Source organism: Neovison vison, chromosome 13, assembly GCF_020171115.1.
Source record: "Neovison vison isolate M4711 chromosome 13, ASM_NN_V1, whole genome shotgun sequence".
NCBI lineage: Eukaryota > Metazoa > Chordata > Mammalia > Carnivora > Mustelidae > Neogale > Neogale vison.
The window spans coordinates 87,476,490-87,495,127 of NC_058103.1; the positions used below are offsets into that span (position 1 = coordinate 87,476,490).

General features: G+C 38.1%; 1 protein-coding gene across 1 annotated transcript in view; it reads left to right on the forward strand.

Annotated features, from left to right (window-relative positions):
- Positions 1 to 18,638, forward strand: part of FSIP1 (fibrous sheath interacting protein 1) — a 174,859-nt gene that overhangs the window by 17,564 nt on the left and 138,657 nt on the right. The gene's annotated exons all lie outside the window — the stretch shown is intronic.

Consider the following 18,638-nt stretch of genomic DNA (forward strand, 5'->3'; position numbering starts at 1 on the left):
TCCTATTGCCTATTCTCTTCTAGTCTTGCTTTAGAGACCAACCAATTAATTGTGCACATTTTTACATTCCCACCTTGTGTTTACATGTATCTATGTTCCTTCTTTTCCTCCTCCTCTTCTCTTCCTCCTTCTTCATCTGCAGAAGTATTAAAGAGTCTTGTAATCTGTAACTCACTTATATGGTGGTAAAAATTTTAGGGATTGGGAAGCAGTTGATATATTTTGGTGGACCACTTTGCAAATCCTTTAACCTATGTCACGTAAGTAGTTCTCCGGTACAGCTTGGGCATAGGACTCACTCTGAGCAAAGACCTCTGATTTCTCAGAGAATCCTGGGATCCATCTGTCTTTTGCAAAGTGAGTGTCTAACATTGTAGAAGCCCAAGAACCTGATTCAGACTTCCGTAGCTGTTTAGCATGCGCTTTGATATGAATGAAATTCATTCAAGTTTGTTTCTTTCTGGATCCAGGATTGAGAGCTCAGAAGCTGCTTGGGCCTGAGGGATTTGGGTCTGGAATATACCAAATGTTTCTACCCAAGAGGGTGGGTGCCTATCTGAGTTGCCCTTTCTTATGACTAATGTCTTTTTTTTTTTAATGAGTCTTTCTGAGTTTCTCCTTGATAGCCCTATATCTAGATTGGCCTTATCAAAATTTACCTTTTGTATATCCCAATTAAAACACCAGTGGGGCATCTGGGTGGCTCAGTGGGTTAAGCCTATGCCTTCCCTCAGGTCATAATCCAAGGGTCCTGGGATCGAGCCCAGGAGCTCCGCATCAGGCTCTGCTCAGCAGGGAGCCTGCTTCCCTCTTCTCTCTCTGCCTGCCTCTCTGCTTACTTGTGATCTCTGTCCATCAAATAAATAAATAAAATCTTTAAAAACAAAAACAAAAAGACCAGAAACTCTTTGCCTGTTCAAATCATAGATCATTTACTTTCTGCTTCTTCTATTTTGTTATAGAAATAACACGTATGTAATCTGTATTAGAAAATATTGGTAAACAGGAAGAAAAAAAGTTGCCAAAATTCTCAACTTGCAGAGATAATCATTCTTAATATTTTTGCTTACTCTTTATTTTTTGAGACATTTTTAGTACAAATATCCACATATATTTAAAAAATAGAAATGAGATCAAATTATACATATGGTATTTTGTGATTGGTTTTCTAATTTCTATCTCATGAGCACCTTTAGCTGTCAGGAACAACAGAGCTGCGCAGTAGTCAGTTTCCAAGATATCTGCCATCAGTTCCTTCCCTCTGTGTATGTTCATTCCGGTCCTCATAGAGGAGTCTACGTCTTCCTGGGCTTCCTTTTTCAGGCTGGGCTGGGCTGGGACGTCTTGAACCATTGGATTACAGCAGAAGTAATCCTACACCAATTCCCGCCCTAGCCATTAAAGGACTAGCAGTTTCTGGTTCTCTTCTTAGAAGGTTTACTCAGAGGAAAGCCATCCATCCTGTAAGGCATGAGACAATGCTGAAGCTGCTGTGCTTTGAGAAGTTCCAAATAAGCCACATGGAGAGGCTACACGGAGGGAGTGAGTTCAGTAGTGTCCCACCAGAATTCATGTCTCCCTGGAGCCTCAGAATGTGGCCATATTCAGAAATAGCATCTTTGCAGATGTAATTAGTTAAGACGAGGTCATACTAGATTAGGTGCCCCCCCCTTTTAAAAGATTTTATTTATTAATTTGACAGAGTGAGAGATCACAAGTAGGCAGAGACTCAGGCAGAGAGAGGGGGAAGCAGGCTCCCTGCTGAGCAGAGAGCCTGATGAGGGGCTCCATCCCAGGACCCAGGGATCATGACCTGAGCTGAAGGCAGAGACTTAACCCACCGAGCCACCCAGGCGCCCTGTTTGGTGTTTTTTTTTGTTTTTTTTTTTTAAAGATTTTATTTATTTATTTGACAGAGAGAAATCACAAGTAGATGGAGAGGCAGGCAGAGAGAGAGAGAGGGAAGCAGGCTCCCTGCTGAGCAGAGAGCCCGATACGGGACTCGATCCCAGGACCCTGAGATCATGACCCCAGCCGAAGGCAGCGGCTCAACCCACTGAGCCACCCAGGCGCCCCCTGTTTGGTGTTCTTATAAGAAGAGAAGACACATAGAAACACAGAGACACAAGGACCCAGGAAGAAGGTCATGTGAACATAGAGGCAGCGATTAGAGTGATGTAGTTACAAGCCAAGGAATGCCAAGGATGACCGGGAGCCACCGGAAGCTTGGTAGAGACAAGGAAGCATTCTTCCCTAGAGACCTCAGAGGAGCATGACCTTGCTGATAGCTTGATTTCAGAGGTCTAGCTTCCAGAACTGTGAGAGAAGAAATCTCTTTTGTCTTCAGCCATCCATCCCAGAGTTATCTGTTAGAGCAGCCCCTGGAAACTAACATAACAACTGTTCCAGTGTTTCAGTGGAGGCCCCAGAGATAGGAGGATATTTCATTCCTGTCAAAAATCATGTAGAGAATAGCCAAGGCTAGACATGCGGTCTCAGGTGAACTGCTCTGGAGACTCCAGCCCAACGCAGCCTCCCTAGCTGAGGCCTTAGTCACGGTGGAGCAGAGACAAACTGTTCCTGCCGTGTCCCTCAAATCACTGACCCACAGAATCATGAGCGTAATAAACTAGTTACTGTTTTGCACCACTAAGTTTTGTTTTGTTTTTTACTTTTTATTTTGAAATAATTTTAAACTTACAGGAAAGTTACAGAATAACCCATAGAGTTCCTGTTTACCCAGCTTCCCCTAACATTAGCATCTTGTATAAACCATAGTACAGTTGGCCCTTGAACAGCATGGAATTGAACTTCATGGGTCCACTTATATGTGGATTTTTTACAGTACAGTCCTGTAAATGCATTGTATCTTCCTTATGATTTTCTTTTTTTTTTTTTTGAAAATTTATTATTCACTCGAGAGAGAGAACATGAGTGGGAGAGGGAGAGAGAGAATCTGAAACAGACTTCCATGCTGAGGTTGGAACCTGATGTGGGGCTCGATCTCACAATCCTGAGCTCATGACCTGAGCTGAAACCCAGAGTCAGATGCTCAACTGACTATACCTCCCAGGCACCCCTGTATGATTTTTTAAAAACATTTTAAAACTTAAATTCTATTAATTAACATATAATGTGTTATTGGTTTCAGAGGTCCAAGCCCGTGATTCTTCAGTCTTATAGAATATGCAGTGCTCATTACATCACATGCCCTCCTTAAAGTCCATCACCCAGTTACCCCATCCTTCCACCTTCTCTACCCTTCAGCAACCCTCAGTTTGTTTCCTGCGATTAATAGTCTCTCATGGTTTTTCTCCCTCTCTGGTTTCATCTTGTTTTATTTTTTCCTCTCTTCCATTATGATCCTCTATTTTGCTTTTAAATTTCACATGTCAGTGAGATCATATAATAATTGTCTTTCTCTGATTGCCTTGTTTCTCTTAGCCTAATACCCTCTAGTTCCATCCATGTCATTGCAAATGGCAAGATTTCATCTTTTTTTTAAAAGATTTTATTTTTTTTAAGATTTAAAAAAAATTTATTATTATTTTTTAAAAATTTTTGTTTATTTGACAGAGGGAGATCACAAGTAGACAGAGAAGCAGGCAGAGAGAGAGGAGGAAGCAGGCTCCTTGCTGAGCAGAGAGCCCAATGCGGGGCTCGATCCCAAGACCCTGAGATCATGACCTGAGTAGAAGGCAGAGGCTTTAGCCCACTGCGCCACCCAAGCGCCCCAAGATTTCGTCTTTTGATGGCTGCATAATTTTCCATTGTATATATATACCAACTTCTTTATCCGTTCATCTCCTGTTGGACATTAGGCTCTTTCCATAGTTTGGCTATTGTGGACATTGCTGCTATAAATACTGGGGTGCAGGTGCCCCTTAAGATCACTACATTTGTATCTTTGGGGTAAATACCCAGTAGTGCAATTGCTGGGTCATAGGGTAGCTTTATTTTCAACTTTTTGAGGAACCTCCATACTGTTTTTCAGAGTGGCTGCACCAGCTTGCATTCCCACCAACAGTGTAGGAGGGTTCCCCTTTCTCCACATCCTCACCAACATCTGTCGTTTCCTGGCTAATTCATTTTAGCCATTCTGACTGGTATGAGGTGGAATCTCACTGTAGTTTTGATTTGTATTTCCCTGATACTGAGGGATGTGGAGCATTTCTTCATGTGTCCGTTGGCCATTTGTATGTCTTCTTTGGAGCAATGTCTTTTCATGTCTTCTGCCCATTTCTTGTCTGGATTATATATATATATATTTTTTTTTGTTTTGGTGTTGAGTTTGATAAGATCTATATAGATCTTGGATGCTAGTCCTTTATCTGATATGTCATTTGCAAATATCTTCTCCCATTTTGCTTGTTGTCTTTTGGTTTTGTTAACTGTCTCCTTTGCTGTGCAAAAGCTTTTTATCTTGATGAAATCCCAATAGTTTGTTTTTGCTTTTGTTTCTATTGCCTTTGGAGACGTGTCTAGCAAGAAGTTGCTGCACCCAAGGTTGAAGAGGTTGCTGCCTGTGTTCTCCTCTAGGATTTTTTTTTTTAGTATTAAAAAATTTTATTTATTATTCGAGTGAGAGAGAAATAGAAAGTGCACATGCGAGAGAGCACAAGCAGGGGTGGAGGAGCAGAGGGAGAGGGAGAAGCAGGCTCTCCTCTGAGCAGGGAACCTGACAGGGGCTTGATCTCAGGAGCTTGGGATTATGACCTGAGTAGAAGGCAGATGTTTAACCAACTGAGCCACCCAGATGTCCTACTCCTCTAGGATTTTGATGGATTCCTGTCTCACATTTAGGTCTTTCATCCATTTTGAGTCTACTTTTGTGTGTGGTGTAAGGAAATGGTCTACTTTCATTCTTCTGCATGTGTCTGTCCAATTTTCCCAACAACATTTTTTGAAGACACTATCTTTTCTCCATTGCGTATTCTTTCCTGCTTTGTTGAGGATTAGTTGACCATAGAATTGAGGGTTTATTTCTGAGTTTTCCATTCTGTTCCATTGATCTATGTGTCTGTTTTTGTGCCAGTACCATAGTGTCTTGAGGATGACAGTTTTGCAATAGAGATTGAAGTTGGGAATTGTGATGCATCCAGTTTTGGTTTTCTTTTTCAACATTCCTTTGGCTATTTGGGGATCTTTTCTGGCTCCCCTTTTGATTTTCTTAACAATATTCTCTTTTCTCCAGCTTACTCTGTTTAAGAATACAGTGTATAATACTTATAACATTAAAATATATGTTAATTGACTATTTACATTATTGTTAAAGCTTCTAGTTAACAATAGGCCATTAGTAAAGTATTTGGGGAGTCAAAAGGTATACATGGATTTTTGACTATGTGGGGAGTCAGCACTTAACCCCCATGTTGTTCAAGGGTTGACTTTACCATGATCAACACTAAGAAGGTAATGTTGGTATAATACTATTAATTAAAATATAGGCCTTCTTAAAATCCCACCATTTTCCTTTTTATTTTCTAGTTTCCAACCCAGGATCTCATTTTGCATTTAGTTGTCATATTTTCTTAGTCTCCTCTAATTTGTGTTAGTTCCTCAGTTTTCCCCTATTTCTTATGATCTTGACACATGTAGAGAGTACTTGTTAGCTGTTTTGTAAAATATCCTTCAATTTCAGTTTGTGTGATGTTTCTCCTTATTTAGGTAGAGGTTATGCATGTTTGGCAAGAATACTCCAGAAATAATGGGCTCTCACTCAGTCACACTCAGGGTAAATGTCTTATATCACTGGTGATGGTAACCTTGTAAACTTGAGTTAAGCTGGTGTCTGCCAGGTTTCTCTATTGTAAAATTACTAATTTTCCTTTTATAATTAATAAATATCTTGGAAGAGGTACTTTAAGATTATGCAAGTATCTTGTTTTTCCTCAAACTTTTGTCCACTGGTGTTAGCATCCATTAGTAGATCTTGCCTGCAGTAATTATTATTATTTGGCACTAAATTTTGGGTGTTTTTTTTAATGTAACAGTAGACAACTGGAATGATTTATGTCAGCATTTAAAAATTTTTGAAAAACTTGGGTATAGTTGACATACAATGCTACAGTCATTTCAGGTGTACAACATGGTCGCTCAACAAGTTTGTACATTATCCTGTCTTCACCACAAGTATAGCTCCCATCTGGCCTGGAACAACACTATTACAGTATCATTGACTATATTCCTTATGCTGTGTCAGCATTATTTTTAATGACTTCCTACAAGGACATACCATAATAATTTATTTAATTAATATTCTGCTGTTAAACATTTAGATTATTTTCTTTGTTTTTCAGTTTTTTCAATTATACATAAGGCTGTGATAACCTTCTTGGGTAATTATTCTTATTATGACCTGCAGTAATTGAAAAATTAGGTTGAAAACTAGGTTGAAAAAATGGTCCCCGGGAGATCAAATCTGTAGATCCACATCAAATCCCTAGAAGCTGTCAGTGTGTCCCTATTTGAAAAAAGTATATTTGCAGATGTGAGCAAGTTAAGGATTTTAAGATGAGGAGATAATTGTGGATATGGAGGAGGGCTCTAAGTGCCATCATGAGTACCCTCATAAGAGGAGGCAGAAGAAGAAACACATGGAAGAGAAGACCATGTGCAGGAGGAGGCAGAGGTTGGAGACCCAACAGTGGATTTAATAGTTGTTTTAAACTTCACTTATTCAAAATGGAGTTACAATTTGTATCTCTGTGACAATTAAGGAGGTTGCATATTTATTCTTTTAGCCATTTTGTGAATTACTTGTTCTTTTGTAAAATGAGGTGCTCCTTTTTATTGATTGGAAGGAGTACTTTATGTATTAAGGATACTACTTCTTTGACTATAATAAATACCAAAAGCATTTCTTTTCTAACTAATTATTTTTAATTTTGTGGTATTTCTTTCACCCAAACTTAATATTTTTTTATTTAGCTAAATCAGTCATTTCTTCTTCTTCTTCTTCTTTTTTCATTGATTGTTGCTCTGCTTAAAAAGACATTTTCTAGTATAAGATGACATGAAAATGTACCTGTGTTGCGCTCCTGGGTGGCTCAGTCGGTTAAGCTCTGCCTTCAGCTCAGGTCATGATCCTGGGGTCCTGGGACTGAGTCCCACATTGGGCAACCTGCTCAGCAGGAATTCTGTTTCTCCCTCTCTCTCTGCCCCTCCCCTGGCCTATGCTCTGTCTCACTCAGTCCCTCAAGTAAATAAATAAAATCTTTAAAAAAAAGTGTACCTGTGTTTTCCTTTAGTATAGTTATTATTTTATAAAAAAGTAAAATATTAATCTAATTAGAACTCATTTTGTTCTGATATATGAGGTAGAGAGTTGATTTGATGATTTTCCCCCCATTTTGTTAGCTAACATCAAAAGATCAGAAATAACAGAAATAAAAGCAATGAATCACCAAAGTAGTAATCAGTAAAAGTTTATTGTGCACACATCAAAAAGGCCGCTTGTAAACTGAGAACACTAACACCAAAACATGGAATGAGGCTTAGGGACATTTTGTTACAAAGTAGAATGGTTACTTCATATCAATTTTGGAGAACACTTGAGGTTTCACTTATGATTTCCAGAGACATAAGCAAGAGATGACCCAGGTCAAGTTAGCCTTGCAAAAAAAGCTAAATTAAGTTTTGTTTATATGACTAAGCTGGTTTTGTCTGCGCAGATAATTTTTAAGGCTTGTCTCCATTTGTTGTTGTTTTAATTTAAATTTTAGAAGATTTTATTTATTTATTTGACAGAATGAGAGGGAGCACAAGCAGAGGAGAGGGAGAAGCAGTCTCCCTGTTGAGCAGGAAGCCCTATGTGGTGCTCAATTCCAGGACCCTGAGATCATGACCTGAGCTGAAGGCAGATGATTAACCCATTGAGGCACCTGGACAACCCCCTTTTTTTTAATTTGAGAGAGAGAGAAAGTGAGAGCAAGTGAGTATGAGCATGAGTGGGGGGAGGGGAAGAGTGAGAGAGAGAATCGCAAGCAGACTCCCTACTGAATGTGGAGCCTGATGCAGGGCTCAATCCCAGGACCCTGAGATCATGACCTGAGCGAAAATCAAGAGTTGGCCACTTAACTCACTGAGCCACTGAGGTGCCCCCAGTCTGATTCGTTTTTGATTTTAACGCTATTTATCTCAGTACCTTTTATTGGATAATCCATCATTTCCTCACTTATTTGAAATGCTGACTTTATCATGCACTAATTGGGTCTCTCTCCAAATTTTCTATTCTCTTCCATTAATATTTCTATCTGTGCTGATGTCAGTATTATACTTTTTAAAAAAATTATTGTAGCTTTGTAATATATTTTATTAGGGCAGGTATATTGTCTTTTTCAAAAAGGTTTTTGCAATAACATGTTTGTTTTCAAGCCCATTTTTCTCTTTGAGAGTTGTTTAGCAGGGAGTCTACTATTTAAGAAAAAAGACTGCAAAACACCTCTAAGCTTTTAGGTTATAGAATGCTATTTTATTAACTTACATGTCTGAAGGCTATTGTCTGAAGATAATCTGTCTTGAAAAGTGTGATTTCTTATATTTTCTTTTATGTCTGTCAGTAATTCTGTACCTTCATAGAATCAAGACTGCATTCATTTTTCCAAATAAGGAACATGGACAGTATCAGGAGTATAATTCTGGATGTAATAGTATCTCAGCATCTGTATTTCAGGAAGTAGAGCTAAATGCTGATTTCTCTAGTGGATGTTGCATTTCTAAGAGGTGGTACCTACCTCACTTGGTTGACTCTGGAGCAGGAACTGTGAAACGGGATCCATGTAGCTTTTTAAAAAAGTTAAGTTATTTTTAAAAATTTTTATTTATTTTTTAAATTTCTTTTCAGTGTTCCAGAATTCATTCTTTATGCACCACACCCACACTCCATGCAGTACGTGCCCTCCTTAATACCCACCACCAGGCTCACCTAACCTTCCACTCCCCTCCACTGCAAAACCTCAGTTAACTCCTCAGAGTCTACAGTCTCTCATGGTCCGTCTCTTCCTCCTATTTCCCCCAACTCCCTTCTCCTCTCCCTCTCCGCATGTCCTCCATGTTATTTTGACATTAACCTTTTCTGGCACAGAGTTCACTACCAAATGATCTTTTCGGCCTTGCCGGGCAAGACTTTTGTTTTCATTTGTCTTGTCTTCACCATCAGACAAGAACCATCAAATACATTTCACCTTTAAAGCTCATGCCTTGTGTATTTGGCTTAAACCTATAGAGCTCCCCGTTGTAGCTTTGGAGTCACGTGACTACTATAGGCCTTGCAGACATTTGCAGTAATGTTAGATTAGTACCAATGTTCTAACATGGAAATTAGCTGGGCTTCATGAGCTGAAAGCTGGAGTTACCAGGGACTCAAAACTCTAACATTATCGTGTTAGAGTTTCAATGTTTAGATTTTGAATTCTTAGTCAATTATTAGGTATTGGCAGTATTTATTGTGCTCAGAGCAGACAAGATGCAGAGGTAGGGTCAATGAAAAAGGACTGGGAGTTAGAGACACTGTTAGGTGAACTGGATGTCTATTGGTTTTCACTCTTCTGCTCTCTGTAGCTCATGCCAGACTGTGTGTGCCCAAGGGGAGGGACGGTGTTATTTATTATTATTATTATTATTTTTTTAGTGACCTGTCTTTTAGAAAAGGCAAATTCCTTAGTGAAATTTCCTACTGGTTTTTAAAATCATAGGCATATTTTTAACAGTGACATGTATCTGATTTTTAAGCATCTTAAAAACCAAAGGAGATATTTACTTTGGACTACATTATTAGGCTAATTACACATTTTTTTCTTTACATTTTACATAACATAGTTATTACTTCATTCCCAAAGAGGAAACTTTTGGAATCTTTAGCCTAAGAAAGGTATTATTAGAAGAGGATTTTCACTGTATGTATAAATGAGTAGAAATGTAAGAATCCAGTCTGACCACATAGCGGTGGTTTTAGTCTCTAATTTCTCCTATTACAACATAGTTGCGTATTATAAAATGAAAGTACTTACATTTCTTCCATTCTGAGACTAATTTCTTTCCCACGTTATTCACTGAACTTCGGCTACCTTCCTAAATTAAAAGAATGAAATTAAAACAATTATTTTGTTTAGCTGTTAGTGTTAAAGTAAAATGTTTCTATAAGGCTTATGGAAACAGAAATTTTTTACCCTGTTCCGTCCCTGATTTTTTCTTTATTACTGGCAAAGCACAAAGCTCTTATAGATAATCCAGTAGGTGGCAGCATCTAGTTAAAATACGCACATTAAAAATTAGAGTCTCTGAAAGAATTTAGAGCCAGACTTATTTAGACTTGAACTTCATTTTTTTTAAATTAAAAAAAATTTTTTTAGACTTGAACTTTAAATGCATATCTATAAACATACCCAAATCTTCCTTCCACCTCTTTTCCTTTTAAAAGAAGAGAGAGAAATTCTTAGGATGAATATTCTTATCTTCCCCAGTCATTTGCTTAACCTTTTATTTATGAGTAATTTGAGGGACTTTGGGCTGGTGGTAAAATGGCAATTTCCAACCAGATCTTCAGGCACGAAATATATCTTAGCCCCATCTGACATCACAAAGAACCAACAGCAAAACAAATGAAAAGATCTGGGTTGTTGAGTTATGTATCTAATTTTATTGATAAGTATAAATTCAAGTGGGGACTTGGCACCAAGAAAAGAAAAAAACCATGTTAAATTGACTTCATCTTTTTACCATATTTTGACTTGGTAATCCAGAGTTAAAAACCTCAACTTTAACTATTGAGATGCTGAAGTAGATAATATTGCACTTGGTAGAGAGATTAAAAAAGTCTTTCCACCCCATTTTGAGGGACCTCTTTTAAGTTTTTATAGAGAAATCTGGTGAAAATCAAAACTCCTTACCATACCAGTAGTTTCCTCTTAGTTTTTAGCATTTCTCTGACAGACACAGAATTCTGTGCTCTCTGGGGCAGACATCTAATGATAAAATTATTGTTCAACATCAGTGTTTTTGATGGAATTTATTCCTTTTTCCTTTGTTACATTGGCGTCTGTGATTCCAGCTCTAAATTTATAAATGCGTGTAAGCACAACACAGCAGCCTCTAACGATCTGAAAATACCTCATTGAAATGCTTTTCTGTGAAATTCAGGTATATGCCACTTCTGCTCATGGATGTTAAGCTTGAATATTCCAAGAAAATATGGTAGTTTCTTTCAGCTCCGATTTGCAGAGGATTGAGGGAGAAAGTCAATTGTGGTAATTCGGATGGTTAAGGATTTTTTAGTTTAACCTCTGTTACAGTCTTAGTCTCTTGCCATTGTTTCTGCCTTCACTTGTTGCCTAGCAATGTGTTTTGTATTCTCCAAAGTGGTTATTCCAAATGCTTACTGTGTTTTTAACCACCTGTTTTTGGCAAGTCTTTCACTCTGGTCTGCTTACTGTCCAGAGAAGACAACCACCCAGGTGGGACTCCCTTCCACATTTTTTCCTTCTGTCTCTAAACTGCACTCTGTTCTCCTTCATCCCCTGTCTTTCTTTTTTTTTTTTTTTTTTTTTTAATGTGATGAGATTTATATTTTATTTTATTTATATTTAATGTGATGAGATTTATATATATATTTTTTTTCCCAATTTATTTATTTTCAGAAAAACAGTATTCATTATTTTTTCACCACACCCAGTGCTCCATGCAAGCTGTGCCCTCTATAATACCCACCACCTGGTACCCCAACCTCCCACCCCCCCGCCACTTCAAACCCCTCAGACTGTTTTTCAGAGTCCATAGTCTCTCATGGTTCACCTCCCCTTCCAATTTACCCAAATTCCCTACTACTCTCTAACGCCCCTTGTCCTCCATGCTATTGGTTATGCTCCACAAATGAGTGAAACCATATGATAATTGACTCTCTCTGCTTGACTGATTTCACTCAGCATAATCTCTTCCAGTCCCGTCCATGTTGCTACAAAAGTTGGATATTCGTCCTTTCTGATGGAGGCATAATACTCCATAGTGTATATGGACCACATCTTCCTTATCCATTCATCCGTTGAAGGGCATCTTGGTTCTTTCCATAGTTTGGCGACTGTGGCCATTGCTGGCATAAAAACAGACACATAGACCAGTGGAACAGAGTAGAGAGCCCTGATATGGACCCTCAACTCTATGGTCAATTAATCTTCGACAAAACAGGAAAAAATATACAGTGGAAAAAAGACAGTCTCTTCAATAAATGGTGCTGGGAAAGCTGGACAGCTATATGTAGAAGAATGAAACTCGACCATTCTCTTACACCGTACACAAAGATCAACTCAAAATGGATAAAAGACCTCAACGTGAGACAGGAATCTATCAGAATCTTAGAGGAGAACATAGGCAGTAATCTCTTCGATATCAGCCACAGCAACTTCTTTCAAGATACGTCTCCAAAGGCAAAGGAAACAAAAGCGAAAATAGACTTCTGGGACTTCATCAAAATCAAAAGCTTCTGCACAGCAAAGGAAACAGTCAAAAAAACAAAGAGGCAACCCACGGAATGGGAGAAGATATTTGCAAATGACAGTACAGACAAAAGGTTGACATCCCCTGTCTTTCTTACCATAGATTGAAGGAAGGTGCTGTTCTTCAAGGCCAAGGTCAACAACATCCCATCCCTTTCACTCTGCCCCTGGTTCCTGATCCATCCATTATTCTGTGACACTCACCTAGAGCATCTGTCGGTCCTCTGTCTCCTTCCCTTCAGCTTACTGTGTTTGAATCTTGTCCAAAAACAGAAAGAATCATCAAACCAGCCAAACATACAAATAAGATTTTATAAAGACTTAGTGTTGAAATTTATAAATACGTTTCGTTATCTAATATTTAAACTATCATCAAGTTTTTTCTATCTTGACAAACTTATTTAATGTTTTTAAATCAATATATTTGTTTATTTTTTAAAGATTTTATTTATTTACTTGGGAGAGAGAGAGAGTGCAAGCGAAAGAGAGAGCGAGTAAGGGCGGGGAGCAGCAGAGGGAGAGAGAGAAACAGGCTGACCACTGAGCAGGGAGCCTGATGCCAGGCTTGATCCCAGGACCCTGGGACCATGACCTGAGCTGAAGGCAGATCCAACTGAACCACCCAGGAGCCCCTAAAATCAATACATTTAAATACTATTTAAATGTAAATAAAGAGTTTTATTTTTGGTTAGTATTTCTTGGTTATAAAGGATTATTCTTTTAATATAGTATCAGATTTGAATAGCTGAATTTATTCAGAATTTTTGAGTCTGTATTCATAAGTGAGATTTGCTGTGTGTGTGTGTGTGTGCGTGCGCGTGTGCGCACCCACATGCATATGTGTTCTGGTGTTGATGGTAGAGGTTGGGTTGGGAGGGTGTGTGTATATGCTTTGTTAGGCTATGTTAACTTCATAAAATGATTGGGGCTGGCTGTTCATTTATTTCTATGCTTTGAAATTGTTTATATAATGTGGGGATTATCTGTTCCCTAAAAACTTGAAAGATTTCACTGGAGAAACCATCTGGTTCAAATAATTTCTTGGAGGCAATTCTCTGACTCTTTTCTCAACTTCTTTTATATTTACTATTATATTTCAGTTTTCTAGTCTTCTGAGTCAATTCTGGCAATACATCCATGTCAGTGAGATTTCAAAGCATCCATTTCACCAAGATTGAACATTTTACTAATAAAATTTCATAGAGTATTTTAAAAGAAGAATTCTCTTTATTGTTTATTATGCCACATTTATTATTTCTGATTTCATTCCTGTTTTCCTTCTCTCTTTTCTATCTAAAAGTTTTTTTTTTAAGGTAACTTTTTTAAAGCAGAGTTTTAGATTTACCGAGAAATTAGGACTATAGGGTAGTGATTTCACATATACCTGCAACCAGTTTCCCCTATTATTAGTATAGTATGATACATTTGTTATAATTAATGAACCAATATTGATATATTATTATTAACTAAAGCCTACACTTTCTATGGACTTTTAGTTCCTACCCGTTTTTTCCTGTTCCACGGTGCCATCCAGGGTCCCACATTATATTAGTACATGTGTCCTCATGTCTCCCAAGCCACGCTTGGCTGTGTACTTTCTCAGACTTTTGATGACTTTGGCAGTTATGAGGAATACTCATTAAGTATCTTGTAGAATTTCCAGCATTTGCGATTTATCCATGTTTTTCTCGTGATTTGATGAGAGTTTTATGTTCTTGGGAGGACGACTACAAAGTCCAAGTGCCTTTTTCATTCCATCACATTATACTGTCCACACAACTTATCACTGTGGATGTCAGCCTTGATCACCTGGCTGAGGAGATGTTTGTCAGATTTCTCCTCTCTGAAGCTCTTCAGTTTTTCCCCTTTCCATCCCGTCTCTGGAAGAAAGTTACTATTTGCAGCCCATTCTTGAAGACTGGGTTATGCTTCTCCTCCTTGAAGGTGGGGTAGTTACATAAATTATTTCAAATTATTCTGCTATTATTTCTGTGAAATTATTAGAATTATTTTACTTTTGTCTATTCTTCTCATGTATTTATTCAATCATTTCTTTATATCAATAAAGACTTGTGGATATTTATTTTATACATTGGATTATAGTAATCTAATATCCCTTTATTTTTGGATTATAGTAATCTAATATCCCTTTATTTTGCTGCTCAGATTTTTCCAGTTTTGGTCATCGGGAGCTCATTCAGTTGATTCCTTTGTCCCTTTTTTGGGGGGGTTGGTGGGGACAGAGGTAAAGGGAGCTCTATCTCAAAACTCTGAGATCATGACCTGAGCTGATTCTGAAGCCAAGATTTGTATGCTCAACCGACTGAGCCTCCCAGGGTCCACTACTACACCCCTGTGTCCCTTTGATGTACCTCCGACACTGTGAGTTTTGTTTTGTTGTTACTGAGCACTACCTTACTATCTGGCAATACAGGATGCACCAGACTCAGTTTGTATATTTCCTTTTTTTCCCCCAGCTTGTATATTTCCTATCTGAGTCCTAGAATCAGTTGTCTCTTCAGGGAGCCCTGGTTCCTCTGATTGGAGAATGATATTAAAAGCCAAGAGCTGGTTGCTAGGTGTGCTTGTTGCTACTGGGGAGTCATTGATTCTAGGCCCTCTAAGGAAGGAAATATCTGTGGGTATGCTAACCTGTTATATACCTTGTCTACAAATATTTCTATGTGTAACCGTCTGTATCTATATTAAGCAAAACATGGATTCGTACTGATGTCTCCAAGTTTATTCTTTTACCACATGAATCATTTTAACCTTTTCCTCTTCCTTATCTGTAACTCCCACTCCAACGGTGTGGCTCTTGCCATTGTTTCTCCCTTCACTTGTTGCTCAATTCCAGTAGATGTGTAGTGATAGTAAAATTGTTAACCTAAGTTAACAATTAACTAAGTTGACAACTTAGTCAACTGGAGTTCTGTGCTCAGGTGCGGACCCTGCTGCCTTGAGTCTTGTAGACTCCTCTTGTCTCCACAGACACCTAAGATGAGCACCTTTCCCTCTCCTGCTCTCAGTGAGATTGTTTCAGACATTTATAATATAGTTAAATTGTTTGGTCACATTCTGCATTCCATCTTGGGATTCTCCGACATCCTAAATGATATTTTGAAATCTTTCATTCATTAAGTTTCACTCTTTGTGTTGTGAAGCTATAGGCTGTCAAAATGCACAGTTTCATGGAACCAGCTTTAAAATATCATAAGATTAGTTTTAACACTGTGAAAAATCCCCTGTGTGAATTCTCCCTCTTCCCCCATACCTCTAGATGCTTCTGACCTTTTAACCATCTCTATATTTGCCTTTTCCAGAATGTTATATAATTGGAACCACACATTACATAGCTTTTTCAGATTGGGTTCTTTCACTAAGCAATATGCCTTTAAGATTCATCAATATCTTTTTGTGGCTTGATAACTGCATTCTTTTTGTCACTGAGTAATATTTCATTCTATGGATGTACCACAGTTTGTTTATACCTTGACCTATTGAAAGGTATCTTGACTGCTTCCAGTTTTTGGTGACTATGAATTAAACTGCTTTAAACATTCTTTGTGGGTTTCTTTTTTTGTGGACATAAATTTTCAATTTACTTAGATAAATATCTAGGAGCAGCATTGCTAGAACATATGGGAAAGCTATTTAACTTTGTAAGAAACTGCCTGTCTTCCAAGTTGGCTGTACCATTTTGTATTCCCACCAGCAGAGAATGGGAGTTTCTGTTGCTTTGTAACCTCGGCAGCAATTGGTATTATTTTCTGGATTTTAGCCATTCTAATAGGTATACAGTGGTATCTCATTGTTGTTTTAATTTGCATTTGCATTTCCCTAATGGAAAATGATGTTGATTATCTTTTCAGGTGTTCATTTGCTATCTCTATATTTTCTTTTGTGAGTTGTCTGTTCAGATCCTTTGCCCATTTAACAAAATTGGGTTGTTTTCTTACTGTTAAGTTTTAAGTGCTTTGTATGTTTTGGATACAAATCCTTTATCACATATGTATTTTGTAAGTATTTTCTTCCAGCCTATGGCTTGTCTTTTTGTTCTCTTTACAGTGTCTTTTGTAGAGCAGAAGTTTTTAATTTTAATAAAGTTCAATAAACCAATTTTATTCTTTCATGGATTGTGCTTTTGGTGGTGTGTATGAAAACTCATCACCAAACCCAAGAGCACATGGATTTTTTTTCTCTGTGTTTTCCTTCAAAAGTTTTATAGTTTTGCATTTTACATTTAGTTGAATTACTGTTTGTGAAAAGTATAAGGTCTCTGTCCAGATTTGTCTATGTCCCTCCGTCCCTCCTCGCCTCCCTCTTTCCTTCTTTCTTTCTTTCTGTCTGTCTGTCTTTCTTTCTTTCCTTCCTTGCTTCCTTCCTTCTTTCCTTTCTTTTTTTGCATATGGACATCCAGTTATTCCAGCCCCATATTAAAGAAATCATCCTCTCCCCACTGAATTGCCTTTGCTCTTTTGTTAAAGATCAGTTGACTATATTTTTGTGGGTCTGTTTCTGAACTCCCTAGTCTGTTCCAGTGGTCTGTTTTTTTTTTCCACCAAAAAAAAGGTGATCTTGATTACAATTAGTGTTTTCTGTTTTTAAAATTACACTTGTACATTTTTCTTTTTTATATGTTCAAGAGCCAGTTTTGAATTTCTTTGCTCATTCTAGCTTTTTTTTTTTTAATTATTCCTTTTCTTGACCTTGTTATTTTTTCTGTAGCTTCTTCAGTTAAGTTAGTTAAGCTCATTTCATTTTCTAGTAAAATATGTATCCTAGTCTGCTAGGGCTGTCATAAAAAAATACCACAGGTTGTATGGCTTAACCAGCAGAAATTTATTTTCACACAGCTCTGGAGATTAGAAGTCCAAGATCAGTGTGTTGGAAAATTATTTTTTGGTGAGGTCTCTCTTCCCAGCTTGCGGATGTCCACCTTCTCCCTGTGTCCTCATGACCTTTTCTGTGCCAAGGGAAGTGGGGAAAGGGATAAAGATATCTCTGGTGTCTTTCCCTTTTCTTATAAGGTCACAAGTTCTATTAGATCAGGGCCCCACACAGCGACCTTATTTCACTTTGATGATCTCCTTAAAGGCCCTGTCTTCAAACACAGGCACACTGAAGGTTAGGGCTTCAACATATACATTTTGGTCTATAACAATATGATAAAAGCAGCAGTATTATGAATTTATTTCCAAATATAGCTTTATCTCTAAAGTGCATTCTTTCGTATGTGGTGTTATCACTGTTCTTTATACATTGTTATTGTGTTGTTTTCTTTTTTTTTCTTCTTATTTTCTTATTGATCTAATAGTTAATTGGAAAATTAGGGTGACTTTACCTTGTTCTCCAGAATTTTTTATAAGCCCTATATTTTAAAAGCTAATATAGAAATAATATGCTTTGATATTTTGAATTTCTTGAAATTAGAGTCTAGTAGAATGGTTCTCAATTCTCGGGGACATTTGGGTATGTGCATTTTTGGTTGGCATCATGATGTGTCTTGGGGGAGGGCTTCATGTAGTTCATAGGGTTAAGAACTTCTAGATCTCGATGCTGTAGGCCAGCCATGAAGAACTGTGGGGTGTGTGTGTGTATGTGTGTAAGAGAGAGAGGGAGGTAGAGAAAGAGAGCACGCAGAGGGTGAATTTCAGGCCCTGTCTCCCTCTAAACATGGCTCATTGCCATTGCTGCCTTGCGGCTTTCACACGTAAGTGTGGGGCACTGTATGTGGAGTCTACTTTCAGAGTTCCAGGTATTTAGTGAGGCAGAGCCCACTCTTCTCTGGATTTCCTCATTTTCTTTGGGGGTTTCAATCCAATTTGGGGATGTCATCTACCTTCAGGGGAATCTGTATCAGGGAGCAGCCTCCCACTTGGGTCGCTCATGTCTACTCTAACTCACCTCATTTCCTCTGATGCTGTTCTAGATTCTTCTTCACGGTCTGGGATGGGCTTTAGTTTCTTCCTTAGTTGGCAGGAAACAACTTAAATCCCATCCCAATGTTTTTCCTTTAAGACTTTTATTTAAAGTGTGCTCAGAGGGCACCTGGGTGGCTCAGTGGGTTGAAGCCTCTGCCTTTGGCTCCGGTTATGATCCCAGGGTCTTGGGATCAAGCCCTGAATCAGGCTTCTGCTCAGTGGGGAG